The sequence below is a fragment of the Thunnus albacares genome, chromosome 3 (genome assembly GCF_914725855.1).
Source record: "Thunnus albacares chromosome 3, fThuAlb1.1, whole genome shotgun sequence".
Taxonomy (NCBI): domain Eukaryota; kingdom Metazoa; phylum Chordata; class Actinopteri; order Scombriformes; family Scombridae; genus Thunnus; species Thunnus albacares.
The window spans coordinates 15,821,925-15,828,525 of NC_058108.1; positions in this window are offsets into that span (position 1 = coordinate 15,821,925).

Here is a 6,601-nt window from a genome sequence, read left to right on the forward strand (position 1 = left end):
TTGTAAAATGCTCAATTGCAAATAAAAGGCATGCATTCAAAATCTTACTTCAGTAAAAGTTAAATCAGGAAAATATGCTTGTTTATACTACAAAACATATAAATAATCATCAGTAATATTGGAATAGTGATCATTGTTGTTTTTAGCATCTTGTAATGTTTGGTCAAATAGAATTTGTAGATTATGCTGTTGCACTTTTGCTCACATTGGAAGTTATTATTGGAACATCATCAAAAAAGTTAAAATGTATCAGTGTACCAGCATACACTGTAAATTAGAAAGTACAGGACACAGATAGAATTTCACTTCATCATATGACCAATAGATGGCAGCACAACACCGTTTGATTAATTTAGGCCAGTGGTTCTCAAAGTGGGGTCCAAAGTGGAAACCCTTGGGGTCCTTGAGGGGTTTCCAGGGGGTCCCCAGCAAAAAGAGGAATAATTTATTTTCGCTATAATTCCATCCATGGTCTAATCTGTGTCAGTGTAAGGGTCCTTGATGTGAAAAAAGTTTGTGAACCACTGATTTAGGCTATGATTAAAGGGGGCGTGGGTCAATGTAATGTAGTGTAGTGAAGACAGAGAGGGAGAAAGAATTTCATCCAAAGCAGTGACTTTGAAACCTTTCATAAAATAAAACTATTTGATCTGAACCAACATCATGTGATATTTGAAATCAAATATCAAATCTGCTTTGGAAAGTTAGTTGGTTTTGGGGTTTAAGAGTTCTAATTAAATCATGATTTACATTTACACAATAATCCTGGAGTGCATGAACAGTGTTCCTCATTGAGTTTAAATGATTGACGATCCTTTTCAGCGAAGACTATAAAAATTATAAATGATTCCATAAGTTTGGTGTGATCCGTCCAGAACAGAAGGCAGGCAGGGAAACTGTACACTGATGGATTTTGTGATGTGGAGTGTGGGTGTGTTTCTGTGTGCCTGAGCAAATATCCTAATCCAGAAATGTGTTAAAACCTTTTGTTTTTATATGGTTTAAACCTCTGAGCTGCCGTCCCGTCCACCGCTGCTGAAATGTCTCAGCTTTCAAAATGTCCCTCCATAACCTTTCCTTGGCTGAATGTTTGTACAACCAAATGCTCAAAATCCTGTGAGGAAATGGAATTTGTAATTACACTCACCCCTGACGCTTATTTTCGAGCTCTAAAATCCATTTTCCCATATGGTGTCAGTGTCACAAATGCAAAAATGCCTCCTGTGCAAGTGTGTTTTGTAATTAATGAGAAGATTTCAGAGCACAAACCTGGCAGCAGCAGGGTCAAATAAATACTGCATAAAATCAGCTGATGCTGGCTCCTAAATGGGCATATTGTTACTGAGCTAATCAGCTAGCATCGGCTCAGTGCCACTGTTTTAACTGTTCAAAGCCGATTCACACATCAAACAACACTTCTCAAGCGTCCCAAAGCAGGACCGATTTGCTCCAATCGGTGTTGCTTTTGAAGATGAAATGACATAAATGGCTCCAGTCCCCGGCTCTACGTCAGCACTGGGAGTAATTATAAATGAATCCCAATAGGATTTATATTTGCATGCACCACAGGAGTTGAGAAATGTGCTATTGTTGTTGGTGTGTATGACTCACCTCAACAGAATGTTTCACTGGAATTGTACTGGTGTTTGAATCCAAGTGGATGGGAAATGGAACATCAATACGAGTCATGGAGGTACTCCCTCTGATATTTCCTTTGTTACCATTGTATGAACCAGGCCTTAAACTCTGAGTCCCATTGTCTCACATGGCAAAATAGAAAACAGACATCATAACTGAGAAATTCCTAATGTGCACACTCAAAGAAAACCTTGAGAACCTTTGTTTTGCTGCACAGAAAACAATTCGGCTCATTAAACTCAAGGAGAGTTTATTCCAGATATCGACTCTAACACTGTGTCGTCAATGATGGTCCACTTTACACAGCTGTTCAGTCCATCCCACCTGTTTTCCTCTGGGTTACACAGCTCTAAACTGGATTTTCTCCTGCAAAAAACTAAAAATAAAAAAGATGAATGCAGCCTATCAAGGACAAACTGATATTGTCTTACAGAAGTAAGAATGCCTGTTGGAGGTTTAAGTTTATTATTAGGAACAGCTCAAGGGACAAACACAATGTTTAAAACAGAATTTCCTACTTTTGTTGAGCAACACAGTTAACTAATGTAATCAAAGTGTTTCCAAAAATTTCCACAGTATGAAGCATGACAGTCCACCTCACAGCTGAATCACAAAGTGGGGCTGCAAATAAACATCACATACTAATCGAGATCTTTAGTTTCTCTGTTTATTTCTAAATTCTTAAGCGTGATTGAAGCTTTTGACAATTTCTTGCATTCTCTTACTATTTGTCAGTGTAGATGATAGTGTTTTATTTTAGTTTTTAAACATTTGAAGATTTTTTTGCTTCAGTGCTACATGTCTGAATGGATTGCCATGAAATTTGGAACAGACATTCATGTTGCCCACAGAATGAATATTAATAACTTTAGTAATCCTCTGACTTTTCATCTAGTGCCATCAGGTCAATATTGTGTTTTGTCCAATACTTTGTATTAGGACTAAATAGCTGTAGAACTAATGAGCCTCAGCTGTACTTTGTATTTAGTGCTAATTAGTGAAAGTTAGCACACTAACACACTAATCTAATACACACTACCCTATTTGAATGTTAACATTGTAGGCTAATTGTGAGCATGTTAACATTCTGATGTTAGCATTTAGCTCAAAGCAATGCCATGTCTAAGTACAGTGTCACAGAGCTGCTAGCATGGCTGTACTCTTAGTATGGTTGATGTAGTGGTCAGGAAATAACACAGTTTGACAGGGATCAGTAATAGAAACACAAAATTAGCTAAAGTGAATTAGCTCAGACTGACTCAAAGTCCTCAAATTGTTTAAAATGACCTACTGCCAAAAGTGTCGGTTGAACTTTCTAATATGGCAGGAAAATACAGTTTTATATACTTCCAAGACCTGTTACAGATCAAGAGAAAAACAGGCCATATGTACCCTGCTGATAAATGATAAATGATTGATAGCTCCCTCTGTGTTGGGAGTGAGCTGCTGCTACAAGTGAAGAGAGACTGTCCTCCCAAGAAAAACAACAAAATTAGTCTTTTCATTAAGTATATAAGTTATAATTACCACGGCCGCTAGAGGGCGCTGTGACTCTAACGTAAAAATATATGTCACTTTTGGGCGCTTGCTTAAACAACTTCAACCACATCGCTGATACATCAACCCAAACCATGATCTTTTCACTAGCTAAACAGGTATCTTGTGTTAGCACCATGGATGTATAAAGAGAACTAGATACAGCGTCGGGGGTGGAGCCCCGTTCATTCCTATGAAAGTTGCTCAGTGGCGCATGAAGCCAAAGAATTTTGACTTCTAGGAATAAAATTACCCGGATCTTTCAGGATCATTGGGCCCATAGAGCAAGTGCACCAGTGACTTTCACTGGCCGAGCCGACTACTTCCGATTTAGCCCTCCAGCTAACTTGAATCGGGATAAAACAATTTAATCATGCAGCTCTTCTAGACTATCAAAATGTGACTGGACCAAACGGAACAAATTCTGATAGTGAGACAAGTCATTTCACAGGGGTTGTGATGCTCAAAAAAATTATCAGCTGATTTGCAGCCGTCTCTCTCACAATGTAAGTAAATTTAATGTCTATGGGAAAAAGTCTTTTTGGGCCGTCACATGACCTTGTAATTACACGGTTTGGCCGCTATGTCAAATTGGCTTCACAGCCCGGCACTGTTCCTGGAGGCTTGGTTGACACAGACAGATTGGTGGAGAATTGACAGACATTGTATCAAAATGTCTTGGTGGAGAAGGAGCTGAGCCTGAAGGAGAGCCAATTGATTTACCAGTCAGCTTCATTTCAACCCTTACCTATGGTCATGAACATGACAGAGTGAAATGTTGTATTCAAGCAGATGTTGGGCAACGCTGTTCCTTCACCTTCAGGAGCCAGTTGAGGTAATTAAGCATCTGACCACGAACAAGTTTCTGAATGACTGCTTGCTAACACAACAGTGTGTACTGCTTTTGTTCTTCTGCCTACATCGTTTGTTGTTCACAGCCAAACAAGTAGAGACACTGCTGTTGATTTATGTTCACCTCTTTGGTGAGTTGGATAAGCACCTTTGCTTCCTGCTGTCTTATTACACAGATGTAGAAAGAATCTCTCATGTGTCTGTGAATGTCTGAAGATGATTTGACATGGAATGAACTCCACCATGCTGTCAAAGTTCTGTAGTTAAAAATTTGTTTCTTTTGTGCCTCTGTTTGTGTCACAGAGTAGTCAGGGAATTGAACTTGCGTCTCTGAGGGGCCACAGGATGTGTTTGCAGGTTGTAAAGGCAGCAGGTGTTTTTCTGGCATTGTCTCACACACAGAGCAGGTGTTGTTTGTCAGTGAGTATTCTTCTTTTTAACGGTTCCAATGTCACTCATTGTGTCACACATGACAAAACACAGTCAACAGCATTCCATACGTATACAAATACTTACTTGCTCGCACAAACAGAATGAATTTACTGCATCTCCACTGTGACACCTCCATAATGTCAGAGAAAATTCCACAAATTCCTTGATTTTTTTTTCCTGTTGTCAGTGTGTGACTTCCCCATTTCCTCCCGTGGGTGACAACTTTCAGCTGTGTTTTAAAGGGAAAAGACCATAACAGGACAAGACCAGCATTACTGCAGTTACAGTTTCCACATCTTTTACATTTTGACTTTACATACACCGACATGTTTTGATTTGCACCATAAAACTTTAAGTTAACAGGAATACTCTGCATTCACACAAGAACAATCTGTGGGGCGTTGGGTAAACTGCAGCCTTTAAAGTCAAATGGAAAACAAAGATAGATTTAACAACCTAGGATTAGCTGTAAAAATGTAGTTCTAAATAATATGATGGATAGAACAGAACAGTCCAGAACAGATGGCTTCATAACTACTGTTCGGATTGCTCAATTACTGAATTTCCAGAGAATTTGTGGTGGATGTTTATGATCTCAAGCCTTATTTCTGACCACTTTTGTGCTGTTGTCCATCCACTGGTGCCCCCCGAGGGGTTTCTTCTTCTCATTGCCAAATAATTTAATGACATCATTAATAAATCTCTATTCAACTTCAGTCAGTTTCTTGTCTGCGTCATTTCATAAACAACACAGACTGTGTGCTTCTATAGTCAGCTGTCAGTTTTGAGTTTATTTGTTTGAATTTTTATTTTTTTTACAGTGACAGAGCAGCCAGCCCAGTGATGATGAGATGGGGCATCATGAAGAAGAGAGATAGATAAAAGTCAATATTTGTCAAAATTTTCTTTAGATTTCAGAAGGTGTGATAAAAGTCTGTGTCTAATTTTAAGTTTGTTTTTAAAAACTAGAATATTTTTTGTTTGTATTTTTGTTTTGTGTCAGATTAGGGCTTTTAGTATCTATATTATCATTCTGGTAAAAATGCTAGGCTCACTTGACGCTGTTTGCTGATTCCCAGGCTTCATGCTGATGATCATTCCTGATTAAACCTGCTTGTTTGACTGTTGGTGGCCTCCTTAAACAAATGTCCAAACTTTGTTGTCCTCAGAAAAGAAAAGCTGAGACAGAGAAAGAGAACTGAGGGTGTTTGACCCAGAAAGAATAAAGACCCAGGGTTTATCCCCATTAAGGAAACACAGGAATGTGTGTGTGTGTGTGTGTGTGAATGGTTAGGCTCACAGGATTACTCTGACAGTGCCTGGCAAACACAGGCCTGGGAAAAAGCCTGAATAACACATGCGCATGTTGTGTGCATGTATGTGTTACTTGATCATATATTGATGTGTGGATTTCTTTTGATGCATCATGTTTGATGAACATGAATCTCAAATAACTTACTTTTTTATTTGGATTAAGGCTCAATATGGTCATGGGCAATATCATTTCTAGGTACATTAAGGTACATAGGTAAATTATGGAAAACATATTGCATTGTTTCAAAACATATATAGAAAACGCAACCTGTGGCTGGATAAATATCGTCAAACAATATGGTAAATTTAAGAGGAGAACATGCAGAAATTACCATAATCCTTAAAATCAATCAACTTTTATTTACTGTTACACATTTTGTTTGACTGAGCTGTTAAGAGGAAAAAGATCTGTAGTTACTGGATAATACTTACAACTAATTTCAAAGATTATATCTTATCACTTGCGATATTTAAACCAACACTTTTTTTTAGAAGTGAACGAGACACTGGTCAATCTCCTGTTTTTCTATAGAATTTTGGCATAGTTGAGTATATAGGGGTTCAGTGCCTTGCTCTAGAACTCCAGCAGCAGATAATTGTGGCAATTATTAATTTACACATGGTTACTTTCTGGTTTCTGGGTTGCTGAACAAATTATTTGACTGTAAAATTTAAGTAGATCTGGCATATGCTCAAGCTTGCATATCTACTATGTCTATCTCTATACACTGTCTGGAAGCAGAACCGTTCTCACACACATGTGAAACTGTTGCCTCGCCACAATATGCATAAGGGTTGTGAGAACTGGGGTTACAATATCGTAACGTTT